Source organism: Epinephelus moara, chromosome 18 (assembly GCF_006386435.1).
Source record: "Epinephelus moara isolate mb chromosome 18, YSFRI_EMoa_1.0, whole genome shotgun sequence".
NCBI classification, from domain to species: Eukaryota; Metazoa; Chordata; class Actinopteri; order Perciformes; family Serranidae; genus Epinephelus; species Epinephelus moara.
The window spans coordinates 16,632,408-16,650,147 of NC_065523.1; the positions used below are offsets into that span (position 1 = coordinate 16,632,408).

Below are 17,740 nucleotides of genomic sequence, written 5' to 3' on the forward strand. Positions count from 1 at the left end.
GGTTGCAGCAACACGCTTGTTCCCGGTTAAAATGAACATCTCCTCGGTCCTTCTTTAATTGGGATTGACATTTAAATGAAGTAGTTAATGTGTGCCAAGGACAGAGCATGCCGTGTTAACAATTAAAATGCTGCTTAATGGGGCATGCCAGAGCTATTTTGAGTGCATGTTGTGGGAGAAAGAATAGGGCATACTCTATTAGTCAGAAACCAGAGCGTTTCCCTGAAGTGGGCCAAGGTCAGAGCCACTCCTTCGTTTCTAGGCTAGCTGCTCATCATCCAGGCACTTCAAAACCCTGACTAAAGTCATTAACATAAACACCAACCTGGGAGAAGGCTTTTAGCATACAAAAAGTGGCCATCGAGGATGTTCTGTCATTTATGTAACACCTCTCTCGGCATGTAGAAATGCGAGGGCTAGCGGGCTTCCATGGGAGCTGAGAAGTGCCCTCAGGGCCCATTAGTCATCTCTTTGAAAGATAGGCTTCCTCTCTCGTCTCACTCACTCTCTCTCTCTCTCTAGTATAAAGCTCTGTAGGTCCACTCTGTTAGGAAGAATTTGGCTCATAGGTAGAGAGGAAGTTGGATCAACTTAGCTGGAGCTTTTGAGCTTCGGAGACCACAGAGCAGACAAGAAAAACAGGGAAGAAAGCAGGAGGTGGGGCACCCGGCAAAATCAGACGCAGCTCTGGGGCTAGGTGTCTCAAAGGCGTATGTGTGGACAGGAGGGAAACAAGATGGTGTGGAGAGAGAAATGTGCCAGAGGGAGGTGGAGGAGGAAGTTGAATACAGATATACAAAGCTCCAATGTGTGTCCTTCCCACCAATCCTGTCTTTCTGCCTTCATCCATCTGAACGCTCCAGTGTGCCTCATGTTCCGGGCCAGATGGGAACAGGGCTCCTCTCTGTGTTTTCCAAACCTTGCGAGGGGTCAGTCTCCCTGCAGGCAGCTTTCACTGTGTGCTTTTAGGGTTAGACCTGAGCCCAGGCCAGAAGAGGCCTGTGTGTTCATGTGCCACAGAAAAGTTTACAGTGAAGGAGGAGTACCTTGATATAGGCTGTGAAGTGGGCAAGCTGTCGAGATCCAGCAGAGGCAATGACTGAGCACAGTGTGTTAGGAATATTAAATTAATTCTTTGCACCGGCTACGTTTCCATCCTGCTGTCAAGGGGATTTTAAGCAATCGTATGAAATGCTGTGTAAAATAGCCGTCCAGTGTGCTCAAAATGGCTACATTGCTGAAATTAAGGGAGAGAAAAAGGGAAAAGCATGTAAGGAGCACTAAGTAAGTTCATACTGTCCTTTTGTGGTACTGACATTTTTCATTCTGTCTTCAGACATTTAACAAAAGCAGTTGCCAATGTACTGGAATTAACAGTCCAATTATGCCACATTTAAGTCAAAGGCTTCCGTTCAAATGTATTTTCTAAAAAGATGACAAAATAAAATGTAACCCACGGTGTGTTTACATCAGCTGGAGTTATGCAAATGTCCCCAAGAGGATGTAACAAGATTATGTAATTAAACAAGCACCTGCAACTTTGTAAAAACATGGCATTTCAATGCTGCTTCCCTACCTTAGATGGCATTTGCTGTATTTTTTTAATGAATTAATATCTCCTTTGTCCCCACACACAACATTTTATTCTGCCCCTAAAAAGGGGGGAATGACATGCAACAAGGATCTCAGCTGAATCCATGTTGTTTACATTATTTGGTGGTACTGATGCAAACGTATAGCCTAATATTACCAAAACAAAAACAACAACATAAAAATAAACCGAAAACTAGATGAATAAGTAACACTAGTTTGTTGAAGCAAAAGCCTCACATTTTGGGAGAAAAACTTATTCCCTTTCAGTTGAAAAATTAGATGAGAGGGTCAATACCACTCTCATATCTGTCCATTGAAAAAGTATATCACTGCTGGAAAGATGCTCTTTTCACAAAACTAGGCTGTCTATACAGTACAAAGACGCAAATACTTTTAGAATTGGTGCAATATGACCAGAGAAAACAGAAGAAAAAAGCTGTGTCATTCACTTTTGGTCAAGAGGTAGAAAACCCACAACTACCAGGATGCACTGTGCCACATCAGACCAACAAATGGTCCCGCTGGTGGGTGATATATTGCGAACTTGGTAACTTTTCCACAGTAAACAATATGGCAACTGGCTGGTAACACAATGCCGAATTACAGTTAAACTGCAAACTTAAATATGTTTCTGAAAACATTTGAAAAATAAGCAACACAGAAACAGAATATTCGTTCATATTTGCCCAGAACTGCTTAGTTTTACTGTTTGATCTCAGTATGTCCTCAGTAATACAGGAAACAGTATGGCGGCCACTTCCCAAATTCTCATATTATAGCCACAGTGCATTGAAATATGTTTCCTAAGACACTGTAGGCAAGAAATAGGCAATGCAAGAATCTGGGTTTATATTTGATCATAGCTGGGGTAAAATAAGATGGAGGGAAGTTTAACCACAGTCATTTTTTTTCCCCGTTAAAGGGTTTTTTTTGGGAGTTTTTCCTTATCCGCTGCGAGGGTCATAAGGACAGAGGGATGTCGTATGCTGTAAAGCCCTGTGAGGCAAATTGTGATTTGTGATATTGGGCTTTATAAATAAAATTGATTGATTGATTGATTGATTGATTGATTTACACATACTGCCAACATTATTATGATACAAAGCTGGTTGGAAATCAGTATTAAAGTATCCCTTTAAATATTTTTTCTGCGGGTTGGGGGTTATGTGCCACGTTATTGGCTGGAAGCCATTGTCTGGCAACCAGCAGAGATTCCACGATGGAAGAGCCAGGCTGCTACCCCCATTCCCAATCTTTACAAGCTAAGTGGCTGCTAGCTGTTGCTTTATATTTAACGGACAGATATGAGAGTGGTGTCCGTTTTCTCATCTAGCACTAGCAAATAAGTGTTTCCCAAAATGTCAGACTAATCCTTTAAAACCAGCAGAGTGTGTATTTAATGCACTTGTACAAAGGTATTAAGGGGCTGTATGAGATGAGCGGACAAGACATTTCTCGTGTTGCCAAGTTATATCTAAAGTTCACTATTTACTGGAACAGTAAACAATATGTCCATTTTATATGAACTTTATGGGATGGTATTGATTGTTCCAGGTATTAGTCAAACCCTTAGGTGTTACCAGGAAAACTGAAGTATGATTGTAAAAAAATTAGATTTTGATTGAAATGAATTGTCTTTTTTTCTTCTTTGTCAAGTGAACATGGTGTAAGTGAGATAATGCCCTTCTAGGCTTCCACAACCATCTGACATGCTGGCCTCCCCATCAACAACTGGTATTATCCAGTTCTTGAGCCTGCATGTATTTATTTGAATACTTATTTTTCAATTTTGTATATTTGTCAGTTTGAATTAATAGATCAAGCTACTTAAAATACTGAATGTACTATACACCTATTTGTGGATTTGTCAAACTTGCGAATAATAAGCCCTGATTACTTGTCAGGCCTGTGCTCACTCAAGTAACCCTGAGGTAAAGAGAACCCTGTAATTTACCAATGTCACATATAGGAAAATCATGTATTTGAGACTGACATGGACATTTCTGCCACCTCAATAAAGGTGGACAAAAGAAATATGGGATCTATTTTAATTTCTTACATCAATGTATGCAATGGATGGAAAAAAAAAGCTACATTCATGCGCCACATGAGCCTTTATATCTAAAAGTATATTTACTGTATATATATGTGGGTAAAAGAGAAAGCAAGAGCACGGGAGGGGATCAGTAGCCCTCAGGTTCTCTTGTTCAGATGTTCCCTCCTGTGTTTTCTCTCTAAGTCTGCCATCAAAAAACATTAGCAGAGCCCAAAGCAAGTGTGTTCTCTTTCACTACAGCGATCTAACTATTGATTTCCTACAGACTTTTGTGGTTCAATTTGAAGAAGAAGAGTGCCTTGTTTTGATTCTCTCCTTGTATCTCAGAACAGAGTCACTGAGGCGTCACTGGGCTGCAGATCCTGTACCACCCTGTTCATAACGCTGGGAATATTAAGACACAATAAGCTCCCCTATGGCTTGTTTTGTATTCTGTATGTCAGTCTGTCTGTAACAACTAAAAAGCAAAAAAAAAAAGATATTACCTGGATGTTACATGAAGCATATGAAACAATTCTGCAATTAACATTTGCTAAGATGGTTCTCCAATACACTGACAACAAAAAGCATTGTATAAGAAATGTCTTTTCAAAGCCAGCAAGTTTTCCAAATCATGTCCATTATCGAAAAAAAGAACATCCTTTTAAATAGAGTGGCAGTATTAAGCTTTGTGTACTACAGTGCAGCAGACAGTTATTAGTGCTAAGCAGAGGTGGACTATCTGAAAGCATTTTCTAATACAATATCGTTGTTTCAGGGAGCCTTTTAAAACCAGTATCTATATGCTCCTCTCTCTCTTCCCAAGGCTTGGCTGAACAAACTAAGTGTTGCCTATGTGTGGCTCTTCCAGAGAGCAAGTACATCCATTCCTCCCCTCTCTTTATCTTTTGCTGTGCCCCTTCTCTGACAGCAGTGTCGTTACAATTGTTAACCCAACCCCAGCAGCCCCTGTTTTGTCAGCAAAAATGCTCCCAGGAGCGGTGCTCTGAAAGATGCCCCTTCTTCTCTTTACTGAGAGGAAAAAAATATATGGTTCAATTATAGGGGCTGTCAGGCCAGTATGAGTTTGTGATGGCCTGAACTGCACTGAATGGAGATAAAGTCCACTAATGTAGTGGAGCTCTTCGTTGGTTCAGCTTTTGCTGCGTCATTCACGCAACATAACCAGGTTTAAAAATCAGATTGGCAAAAGAAAGACAAATGAAAGGAACAGTATGTGGGATTTAGTGGCATCTAATGGTAGAGATTGCAAATTGCAGCCAGCTGAAACTCCTTCTATTGTCAAGTATGAACTCCCGGTTACAATTCCTTCAGTGTTTGTTCAGAATTGCAGAATTGTCTGCAGAGGTCTCCTTCTCTCCAAAACAAACGGACCCAGTAATTAAAACCAATAAAAAGACAGAATAAAGTGGGTTCATGATACAATGATCGGCTCATCAAAAATGGGCTGCTAGACCAGCACCTCCTGATGTGTGCTCACCATTTTCCTCTGATAACTTAAGACCCAGATGTTTTGCATTTTTTTACCAGGAGCTGATCTATCCGCAGAGGTCTCTTCCTCTTCTAAACAAATGGACCTAGTGACTTTAAACCAGTGAAAACAATGAATAATGCAGTTTCACCTTAAAAATAGGCTACGTCAGGGCGCCAGTGGCTTAGTGGTAGAGCTAGCACCCCATGTACAGGGCTGTTGCCGCAGCGGCCCGGGTTCGAGTCCAGCCCGTGGCCCTTTGCTGCATGTCACTCCCCCTCTCTCTCCCCCCTTCACACTTGTCTGTCCTATACATTAAAGGCTAAAAAGCCCCAAAAAATATCTTAAAAAAAATAGGCTACGTGTTTTTTCAATGCTGTTCAGCTGATCGCAGAGGGGCTGCAAACTATGGAGGCCAATGCAAAAATGGGAATGGTTTTATCTAGCAGAATGTCTGGTTTGTCCATTCTGGGCTACTGTAGAAACATGGCGGACTGCACAGACAAAGACCACTCCATATGTAGATATAAACAACTCATTCTAAGGAAAGGAAAACATGACAGTTATTATTTTGAGGTGATTTAAACACTTAAAAGACATACTTGTTACTTCTTATATTATATTCCATTTCTGTCAATATATCCCCCTAAATCCTACACACCGGACCATTAATGTAATTCAGATTTGACTGTGAAAAGTGTGTGATGAATTAGTGGTAGAAGCAGTCTAATCAACTTTTCCAGTCAACTCAGGATTGACCAGATGTACTGTAGAAAGCACCAAATCACCAAACAGGTAAGAAATGGAGAGACACAGTGAATCAATGCAGTTAACAGAAGTGATTTAGTGGATCAGTGAGTCGATGTGCACGTCAGCCGTGTGAGTTAAGAGCTGATGTCTCGGCTGCTGCAGGGCTAAGAGGGATTTTAAACTGGAGGAAGTGGAGTTAATGTGGGATCTTGAAGAGTAGAGAGCTGCCCTTGCTTTCTTCACCCACTCTCAGCCCACCAGTTTGACATAGATGATAAGAGGCTCCAAGCAGAGTGCAAAGACGCGTAACCCACACACACTCGTGTAAAACAGAAATGAAAAACACCTCAGCTATAAATGAGAGGCGGAAGATAGAGGAAGATAGCGCAGGAAATAAAGCACAGTAGATGGTACAAACTGAAAACTGTGAAAGAATACTGAGACTGTGGAAAGAATAAACAAGGTCTGTTTTCTAGAGCTGCTTAACCCACATATGGTAAGAGGGTGATAATCTGACTTTTAATCAAAGGCCAGGCCACCACTGATAGGTTTGTTAAGCCCCAGTTCATTGTGAGGAGGTGGCAAGCATGAATGAAAGAGGGCAGCTGAAAGATATCAGCCATTCTGAGTCAGCCACTACGTCAATAGTGGCATCACAAGCCCATTTTCAGCATCACCGACGCTATCAGGCTATCTGGGGTGACCTGAGCCACACCCATCAATATCCAGCCTCCTCTCCTCACAGCTGGCATGGTTCAATAAGAGACGCGGTAAAACAAGAGTGTGTGCCTCAGATCCAGCCCTCCAGACAGTGGAGGTTACTGTGATCAGCATGGATTAGATGTCTTTCCAGCTTGATCAATGAGAGATGGGGGTGGGTGGGGTGGGGGGTTGGTGGCCTGGTGGGGTAGGAAGAAGCTTTGGTACCACCTCCTGCAGGTTGTAATGACTCCGATAGCTGATATCTAGAGCTGCGGGAGGCAGAAGAGGAGCAGTTTCACTGTGCAGGAGAAATAAAAACAGATGCTGCTCCCAAAGGACGGCCATGAATGTAAGCTGGAAACCACATAAGCACCGTCTCTCATTCACACACACCACCAGTGTATGGAGTTGTCACGCTAAAAAGAATGTTTCTGTATTTACTTTGGCTGGTAAAATTAATTATGTGACAGATTTGTAAGGCATCATCCTCCCCTGAGCTCACTGTGTTTCAACAGGAGGACTCAGGTCAAGTGCAAGACAAGTGTGACTGTTGAGAAAATCACACATCCGCTTCAGGTGTGAAGCTGTTCTGCAAAACAATCTCTTCTAACTTGTTAATTAAGTATTTGAGGATAGGAGCTGTTAACATTTTGAACTTTGAGGAAAAAAAATTGTAGGCTCTTCAACCATGTTTCAACAATAGACCGTTTGAAATTTGACAACACAAACATTCTTAATGGTGTAACAGTCGAATATATGAAATGTGCCTTTAACTTGGTGTGTATACTGTGTCGCTTAACAGCAACATCATCAAGCAGCGCTTGTTATAATTTGAGTCTGTTGAGAGCGCACCCAACGCTGGTCGGACGTACACCTATGTGCTCCCGCTTTTTCTTTATGTCTCTCAACACAACAGTAATGGTTGTAAGTACGTGTGGTGACTATTATGTTCATACCGTACAACCGGGCTTGATAAGGTTGGAATGTTTTTAAGTGGACGTAAAAATAAACGACGAGCATTTGTGAAATCCTACACGTGTGTGGAAGTGAGTTTCTGCCTGACTCCAAAGAGCTACATGGACCCAAAACCATTACAATGGGTCCCTTTGCATTTCCTCTTATGCCGGGTTCACACTACATATCAGCCCTATTATAGCCCAACGCAGCGTCGTATGGTGTTGGCTCGGATCGTGAGTGGCAGTAAGTGTCGTGCATAATTATCCTTCGTTTCATCTCGTGTAGTGTGTCATAGCAGACGCAACCAACGCAATGTCCAGAATGCCTCAAGACGTCCCTACAGAAAGTCTAGCATGATTGATTTTCTTTTTGTCGTTCCCAATTCCTGTCACAGCTGTCACTTTGACCATTAAGAACACAGAGCTATCTGCTGCCTTGGACAACTGTATGGCAACAACACCCCAGCCTTTATAACATTTCCTCTAGGGATGACAGAGTGAAAAATGGAAAAATGATGGCATGAAACAGCAGAGGCACTTCAGCTACTAGGTGAGTACTGCCATTAGCATCAGGCTAGCAAAGAATGTTATTTCTTAATAATGGAGGATATAAAATGATAAAATTAAAAAATATAATACGCACTTCGTACAATTGACCGGGTGTGTACCATCGTGTAGTCTGTCACGTCTGTCGGCCAAGCCATGGCATGATTTTATGACCCCACAATCGCCTAATGTGACATAGTGACTGTCATAACAGACAAAAATGTCATGTAGTGTGAACCCAGCATTAGAATGTTTTCAGAACATGTGACTGATATCGGCTGATGGGAAGTATACATGGACCCAAGCTGTTGCCGAGCAATGCAATTCCAGTGACGCATTCGACACTGAATCACAATGTCTGTTTACACTAGGGATGGGCATCAATTTTCGATTAGCGATGACTGATTGTTAAGGATTTTGATCGATCACAAATAATTTTGCTCAGTAGCCGCAGTGTTTCCCCTACAATGCGAGCCGCCGTGCCTACAAGACCCCCCGATGGACCTATGCCAGGCAAAAACATCATAAACAGACGGAGGCTCTCATCGCTCTCCAAAACCTCGGCAGCTTCCCTTGAGGCCTCTGAAAACACTACGCCATTGAAAGACGGAGGTTTGGCTGAAAACTGAAGCCTGTAACTCTTGCTGGCAACGGTTGTAAACACCCAGGGGTGAACTGTGCATGTGCGCCATTCTTCCTCTTTGGCCTGGGGGGTTGAAGCTCACAACCAGGGCAGCTGCGCTCTCTAGCGGCGACAGTCTGCACTGCACTCTTTTGTTTTCTCTCTTTTGAAATACTCGCTTACCAATTAATCGATAATTGATCGTTAGTTTTTTTTGATGATCGAATAATGAATTTTGATCGTTTGCCCATCCCTAGTTTACACATATGTAAAATGAAATGGCGCTGAGCATGCACTGCTTCAGTTGGTTAGTTTTCAGCCACCTAAAAAAGGCTCACCTAAAAAAAAAAAACAGTGTAAGTTTAAGTGTATGCTATATTTAGAATATTTTCACCACTTTACCCTACTGTCAGAAAGCCCTTTTCTGGTGGGTAACTAAAGCCATTATCTCAGAGCCACCAAAACAGCAATTTTACTTCTCAGAATATGAGAGTTGCTTGTCAGCCACTGCATCGATCAGTTAGTGTGTAAGGTGAAGCTGAAACTAGTGTGCGCAAGTTTGAGGCAGCGTGGACTTGCAGTGCTGCATATTAAATCTGTCTGACGAGTTATTAGACCACATTCTGCAGCCACATAATAATCACTTAAAAATGTAAAGCCTGTGAGAAAGACTTATTTTTTTGGGACTGGCCCCAGGTTGACCAAAGGCTGAACACCACTGGTGTCCGGCTCTGATTTATCTGAAACTTTTTTTTTGTTTTTAAATCACTGACAAACCAAAACATGTTTGTATAATTTGTCATTAAAGCAATATTTTAAAGAATAAATAAACCCTGCATCAGTGTAATTTCAAAATAGAAGTACCCTAGGCAATTAAATTTTTGCCACCGCCCGGCTCTGAAACAGGTGGTGCATCTGCGTCTCCTCTGCCACCTGTTATACCCTAAGTGGCAACAACCTCGATACACGCGGCCACATGCTCCTCAGTCTGGGTCAGTTATAGGCTTTTATATGAATATTATGACAATATCAATATTACCTAATATATAGGCTAATATTATTAATATGTGTAGGCTATAGGTCGGTACATATTATGGATGTAAAAATTAAATATTTCAACCTTGAGTTTTATTGTCAACAGCAACGCTCTATACCACAGCAGTGATTTCTTCTCATACTGTGGTTTTCCGACTTCCTTTGATGCCACTTTTCAGGCTGCCAAATACAGCCAGTTAAATTGGACCTAGGATGTCAGCGTTTCCATTTCTAGATCAGAGAAGTTTCTCCTCTTGGCCAAATTACATCTCTCCATGTCGCGAACTCTAGAGGCAATACCATATTGGAGCAGGACATTGAAATAATGATTGTTTTCAGCTGCCACATTTAACAGCACCCAATCATTCCTATGCTGTGATTGGCGAGATAAGAATGTTACATGAATGGCACGCGAACCCTGTTATTAGATGATTTCTGCACTCGGGTCTGCACTGGTTTGCATGTTAAATTGAAAAAATTAGGGCCACTGAAACCAAAATTGTTCCTGTGATGGAAGGACGAGACTCGCAGGTACAGACACTTACACGTTCACCTCAAGCCCTTGATAGTTGAATGTAAAATAGGTGACGCAGAGCTGATCCAAATATCTGCGGGGTGCCTGTCTTAACTGATGGCTGCTCGTGTTACATATTCATCATTTGCTAATATTTCATGTTTGGGTGACAGCAGTGACAGCTAAATGTCTTTGGCCTGCTGTTGAAAATTGTCTTTTCAGATCTTGGTATTTTCACCGCTCAAACATTTATGCTACAGTAAGCCACAATGTTTATTTCTATTCCAAGCTTTATCTCTTCACTTCAGTAAGATCAAAGTCCTATTTCGGAGGGTAGAAACAGTAATACAAGATAGTAGAAGAATATCTAGATTTTGACAAGAATCCGTGGAAGCAATAACTTCAGCGACTGTTTTTATCTTAACTGACTTGTGGAGAAAACTAAACTACTGCAGCTCCTCACTATAGCAAAAACACTAGATAATGTTTGGACCAAAGCTGAAGTAAAGTGAGGGCAAATTGTGCTTAAACGCACAACATAATTCAAAAGCTTTTAGAGTGCAGGGTGATTCTGAAATGTAGCCTCTGAATAATCCCTGGCAGCTAGATATATTTAAACTAATGCATTTTACTCATTCAGATTTAGCAAACAAACAAACAAAAAAATCCTGTGATGAGTGATTATTTTTCACTACAGCTCTTCCTGGGATTTCATGCTGAAAAGTGTCCTTAAACTTTCTTTCAAAACTTACTTTGCCTACATTTGCTCTCATAATCCTGGCAGTGGAAAGGCTGGAAAGTGATGACAAGAGCTCAACACACACCATCAAGACTGAGAAACTAGTCTTCTCAGCTATGATTAATCTTGACACAGAGAAAGCAAACGAGTAACACTCTCCTGGCCGTCAATATTGATGACTGTTATGCCCTTGAGCAAGGCAATTAACCCGCGACAGCTACGGCTGCAGAGCTCCACTGAAAGATTGTGGCGGTGCTGGGCAGCTACCATGTGTGAATGTGTGTGACTGAATGGATGAGTGTATGTGAAGCAGGGCGTTGCTGAAAAAAGCCATGCATTAAACCATACCTGCATAAATAAATGTAAAAGTCGATACCAGACACCACACACACACACACACACACACACACACAAACACACACACACACACAGTACTGCACACAATATCTGAATATTCATGAAAGCAATAACTGCATGTTTCTGATCAAATGATTTCAGCCGCCACCCTTCCTGCTGACTGGGACCCAAACAAGCGGCCTATTTAGAGCTTGTTGTTGTTGTGCGGAGTGGTTGAGGAGGCATACCTGGCGGAACACACTGAGCCAGTGTTTAACCCCAGAGCACCGTCATTCACCAGCAGCATAAACGCACCACTGTGTGTGCGCATGTGTTTGTGTAAGTGACTGCACAGCTCTAACACTGGGGCCACTGTCAGTGTGAGTCATTACACATGTGCGAGTGTGAGGTTGTATGCATCTAAGGCTCACGGCAGTGAGGCAGGCTTCTGGTGCTTTCTGTTAATGAGGATAATGATTTCATAACACCGAATCAAAATGAGATCAAATGAAGCTCAGCGCTGAACGTGCCACTAAAGGGGAGCTGCCCTCCGCTTCTACTGTCGGTGAAAAACCTGACTCCCCCTTCCTGCCAGATCACCTCCTGTTTGGGCACAAGGCTCAAAGGGGAGGTTGAGGTGTAAAAGGCGTCATGAGAGGACGTGAGGAGGGACACAGAGAGGGGGCATGTGAAACCTAAACCCGGCTTCCCCAGAGTCAGCAGTGTCACTTCTCCAGCTCCCCACTGAGGAGCAGGCAGCCTGCTGAGTCTATCCCCGGGCTGTGCACCTCCGGTCGCACGTGCCACTCTGCCAGGCAGGGGGCTGGAGGAGGGAGGGGGGCTCGAAACAGGAAAAGGGCAGCCTGCATGCCCTGAGGCAGGCTTCGTGCAGCTGTCAGAATCCCTGACCCCCACCCGGTCTCTGCCACCTCAAGCCTTACACAGGGCAGTAACCCAGGCCAGCGGAGGGACTCAGGGGTTGAAGGGTACCAACACTCCATCGCTCCTTTAGGGATAGACAGACAACATGGCCAGAGGGGGCCAGTATTCATGCCTTTTTATAAAGATTTTCCCTTTTCATTTTACCTGTCATGCAAAGCCCTGCACAGCTTGTTACTTGCCCTGTCAGTCCTCAACCAACCCCTGGAGTGTGGCAAGGGAATGTATAATTTATCAAGCTTGCTTGTTAAAGTCATTTGCGATACAACATCTGAATTAATATGAAATATGGGAATTTGTAGGCACTTTTGATTTATTCTGAGCAGCCCCCAAAGGACATGTTTAACTAAATAAATAACTCAGTGCCTAAGCAGTGACTTTAAATATTTGCTTTTGATAAAATATATGTACAACATTTTAAGAAATCTTTGTGAACCAGTGATTTCAGAAAGCATGACCTGCATACAAGTGTTAAATGCATGAGAGTCTGAATGTTTTCATTTCATTTAAAGTTAATTCCTTGCGTACTTCACATGAACAAATATCAGCTATGCCAGTGCTGCTCTGCCTGACCATGACAGAACAGTGATGTCCTCCAGTGCCAAGCTTCCCCCAGCTAATTGGGAATTAACTGTGTGTTTGTATTGGCAATTGGAGAAGCGACCAGCAAGTGCGTCACAGTTTTAGCACAAAACTTTTCATAGAATCCAACTGAAGGTCACTGTGCTACTCTGACCATTTTCAGCTGAGGATGAAATCGAGGGTATCAGTCACACACAGAGTGAGATAGAGAGAGAGTGAACAAGAGAGGTCAACAAACATCCAAAAGTGTATAAATTCAGTCTTGGGCCTTGCAGGCTCCAGCTGTGTGTGCTGCTCAGTGTGAGCAGGCTGGTCACCTTGGCTCAGCAGGTGATGATACCACAGATAACAGCAGTAAGAGGGAGGATCAAAAGAAGGTCAAAGCGAAATAGCGAGGACCCACTTGAACAGCAGACGAGCAAAATCATAGAGAAAATTACACGGTGAGAGGCAGCAATGTAAGAGCAAGTGGCTGACGGAAAAAAAACCTGGCAAAGTTATAAAAAGATAGAGAAGAGGATTTCAAAAACATACATGAAATGCTCTTTAAACAAGAATGTCTTGATCAATAGTGGCAGTAAGCACTGAAACATGCTTAGGATACAGATACCTACGGTGGCCAACAAGGACAAACCTGCTACGACAGCCCAAAGCATTTCAATTAGGAGAAACGGGCTGCAGCTTCATAAACGATGTCAATTCAAAAACAAATACAAATGGTAAAGTGCTGCAAAAGAAAAAAAAATGCTGCAGAAATCTAAAATATATATATATTTACGGCAGACATGATAGAAATACAGAAATGATGCAAAGTCAAAAACACACAAACCATGAAAACAAATGCAGCAGAAAAAACGTTGCAAATCCAGTCAACACAACAGAAGTTCTCCAGACCTCTGAAGGGAAGGCTAAGTAGCTGCGCAAATCTGTTGCTCTTTTAAAATACTGCACAAGACTAAGGCCAAATGAACCTTTTCTATCACTTTGCTGTCTGGTCTCTCTCTCAGGTCAAAAATCAAGCTGTTCCACTTAGTGCTCCCCTGTGCCCTTGTTGGCCACTGTAGATACATATTCATTTGCGTGCATACATGATGTTAAGTGTGAGGCAGCCTGGTAGCCAAGCAACCCCTGATCTGTGGGAGATGAGTAAAAGAATGGAGGCCCTGAGGTAAAAAAAAAAAAAAAGATCTAGTCGAGACACAGAGAGGGAGACGTTCTGCTTCACCCCACATTGTGACCATAATGAGGGTGTCACTGTAAACCACTCAGCGTTACGTCTGTGAAGACTCTTACACTCCGCCTGTCGGAAACAGTTTAGACTTACCTCAATTAAGATATGTGGGCTGGGATGTGGATGCTTCTCTCTCTAAGTTCCCAAAATATGCCCTCTCGCTCCTCCTCTCTTTGTTTACATCGAACCTCTTTCTTTCTCCACTTCTCTTCACACAAGGGTGGGGTTAACGTTTACATTTCCCGCTTCACGTGAGGTGCACTCAAACACCAGCCTCTCCACAAAGTAACACATAACTATCTCCAAAAAAGTACTAATCTTTTCAATTCCCTAGTGGACTTAATATGGAGTGCAGCCCCAGAATGACCCCTTTTACATCTAATATTAATACTTTCTGTCAAATGACCCGGTGAGACGAATAAGTGTCTTCAGTATTGAGCACAACAAGGAGCCTGAAGCCCTTTTAATGCATTTGTAGAGGCATGTTTCACCACTGGCTTCCTGAGGCAGAGTACCCACCTCTAACAAAACATAGTGACAGGCAGGCTGTTTGTCTCTTGTTACTCTGTATCAGTGCTGCCATCAAGAAACAATTAAACCTAAGCAATACTCCCAAAAAACACATGCATACCACCTTCACCACCTTTTCTGTCCTTAACTCTACAAAAATGCATGTCGGTAGTCTGCTAATACGCCAATCATGTTTCTGTCAAAAATGAAAGGAAAACCTCTGCAACATCTGGATCTTAAGTTATCAGAGATACTAGAATTATTAGGTTGTATGCCTCTACAAACCAGTCAACATGCACTTACAGTTTTCATCCATGTCTATGAAAACATGGATGATTCGTGCACATCTTCCCCCCAGCAGCACAGAAGATCTATACGGTCAGCGCAGTTTAAAGGAGGACAGTCGTGTCACCTAATCAGTATCTGACCAAATGTCTCCTCTTCTGTTGCTGAGTAATGATGTTGAGGAATGGCCAAAAAGGTGTTTTTGCAGAATATTATGATGTCACAGTGAAGCTGACCTTTGACCTTTTGAGTATAAAACTTAAACACTTCATCATTATATCCTATGAGACATTTCTGTGAAATTTTGTCATGATTAGTGCATGAATTATTGAGTTAACATGTTCTGTGAGGTCACAGGACCCTGACCTTTGACGTTCGACTACTATAATCTAATCAGTTAATCGTAGACCCCAAGTGAATGTTTGTGCCAAACTTGAAGAAATTCCCTGTTCTTGAGGTTCTTGATTAGCAGGTGCTAGGTTAGTGGCCCATCTCCAACATGCCAAACAGCATTGCAGAAACACTGATTTCTAACATGAAACTGCTTAATTAATTAATTTGACAGATCTGTTTGTTTTGGAGAGGAGGAAACCTCTGCGGAAAATTTGGCTCATGATAAAAACTTTCTGAACGTCTGGATCAGAAATAGGTAAGCACACAGGGGCAAGCAGGCCATCGGCAACATGCTAAATAGGGTAGGAGAAACACTGCTTTTTAACATGAAACTTTTTTATTTAGCGTTTTTACTGGTTTTTATCACCTGGTACATTTGTTTTGGAGAGAAGGAGACCTCTGCGGGTGATTAGGTTCCCAGTAAAAAAACACCTGAACATTGAACACTGAAGGAATTCTAACCAGAAGAAGTTTCCGCTGGTTGCAAACTGTCATGATTTAAAGCAAAACTAGACATTTCAAATTGACTTCAAGTAAAAATAATAAAATATATTTTCATTTGATAATGATCAGCTGTTTCCTCTTCAGTCCTTTACAAACAAGCAAAGGAATAAAGGTGTCGCTGGGATTTTGTGGAGATGTAGACAGGGTGATGGAAAATTATCAAATGAAACTTTTTGTATACAATAAATCCAATTAGTGACTGCAAACATCACAACTGTGTGGCTGGTTTCTATTTATGTTTCGCCAGTGATGAATGCAAAGAAAGAATACCTCACAGCTACACTTAGAGCGTCTTTGTGAAGTATCTGCAGTCTGCTAAACATGAGTTTGTGAGCCAGTTAGGATTGTTCCATGTGTTTTGCACCTAAAATTAAGTCACTTAAACATCCACATATGCTCAGTAACAAAAGGAACAGCATGTCAGTATCAGTAACTTCACGCTTGAAGTGAGAGTCAAGCACTTCATGCTCTCTAGGAAAATGTCCAAATGCTGTTTTCATCTGCACCTCTGTTCTGGGAGTAGAAAAGGGAAGTTTTTGCATCCTCGCCTTCTCATTTGCGTTCACCATAACCATGTAGCTGGCTTAACCTAACTAGTATGGTTTTAGGTAACAGCCAACGACTGACACAATGCCAAGGGTTTCCAAGTAGGATTTGCACTTTCAAATTATGTTACGCATGTCCGCACAGACTGTAATTACTGCACAGTATTCCTGAAACCAAAACTTGTGTACCGAACAGTTGGTGCCAAACATGTGCACCATAAAACACCATCTCCTCTTCCTCTACTTCCTCTAGTCTGCGTAAAAACTCTCAAATGCCAAACTCCCACAAGCAAAAGATTAAAAAAACAAAAAAAAACACAATAAAAACACAAATGACTGTGAGAAACGTATTGCACACTTTATCATAACAGCAGCATGACAGATTGCAGCATTTATCAGCCGGGGCCATTCAGCAAAGAGAAGGCAGCTCTAAAAGGTGCTGTCCATAAATAAAGTCTGTACAGAGAAGCCGCACTGTGTCAATTTCTCTAAATCAACCCTGTGATATTCCATTTGATTTATCAGACCTCTTACTTGTTACAGCAACTACTGAGCACTAGGACTGCAGCAAAAGAGGTGTTCAGTAGAAAACCCAATATAATCAAGTGACAGTTTTACATGCTCCACTATGATCCTGCACGCTTTGAAAGGACTGACTGATTCCAACATCTGTACAACAACATTCCCTCTCTCTGTACAGCTGTCATTATAAATGTCCTTTTCTTATTAGAGCACTGACAGCACTGATGAAATAGACATGTCAAACTTAAAGAATTCCTCCCTGAGCAGAACTGTTTAATCAGTCATTATCGGTCCCAGTAGACAATATCCGACTTGGTGCTTGTGTGTAGAATTAATGCTCAACGTCCTACATGTCCTGGGATCTTGCATGCAAAGTCAAATGTTTTCCCACTTTAATGAACCTTGAATGTCCAGGCAGTCATAATATGTAGCTTCATGCGCATCAGCAGGACATGAAGATGTAAAGGACACAGTGTTATGTAAACATTTTACAAAGGTACAATGGATATTATCTCCTGAAACTACTTCCTGTTATCAAAGATAACAAAGACACCACAAAGTCTGATAAGGTCACTACAATTAGTCAGTCAGTTCAATATCTTTCAGCTTGTATAGGAAAACAGTGTATTAGTGCTTTCCCTTTAGAGCAAATATTCTGTTTGCTATAATTACACAAATAATAATACTAATAGGCTGCAGGAAAAACCAGAATGTGCACCAGGAGGATAACTTATTGACGATTTTAAGTGGAAAATACTATTGAATAAAATCATAACTCAGGATGAGAGCATGGTGGGTACAGAGGAGGATGGAGTACATGGGTGAAGCAAATGTTGCCAATATCGACCCACAGCTGACTCAATATGAGTAACTTGTACAGCTGTTTAAGGATATCCTTCCTCATTTATG

General features: G+C 41.9%; 1 protein-coding gene across 3 annotated transcripts in view; it reads right to left on the minus strand.

Annotated features, from left to right (window-relative positions):
* Nucleotides 1–17,740, minus strand: part of znf385c (zinc finger protein 385C) — a 196,799-nt gene that overhangs the window by 161,416 nt on the left and 17,643 nt on the right. The gene's annotated exons all lie outside the window — the stretch shown is intronic.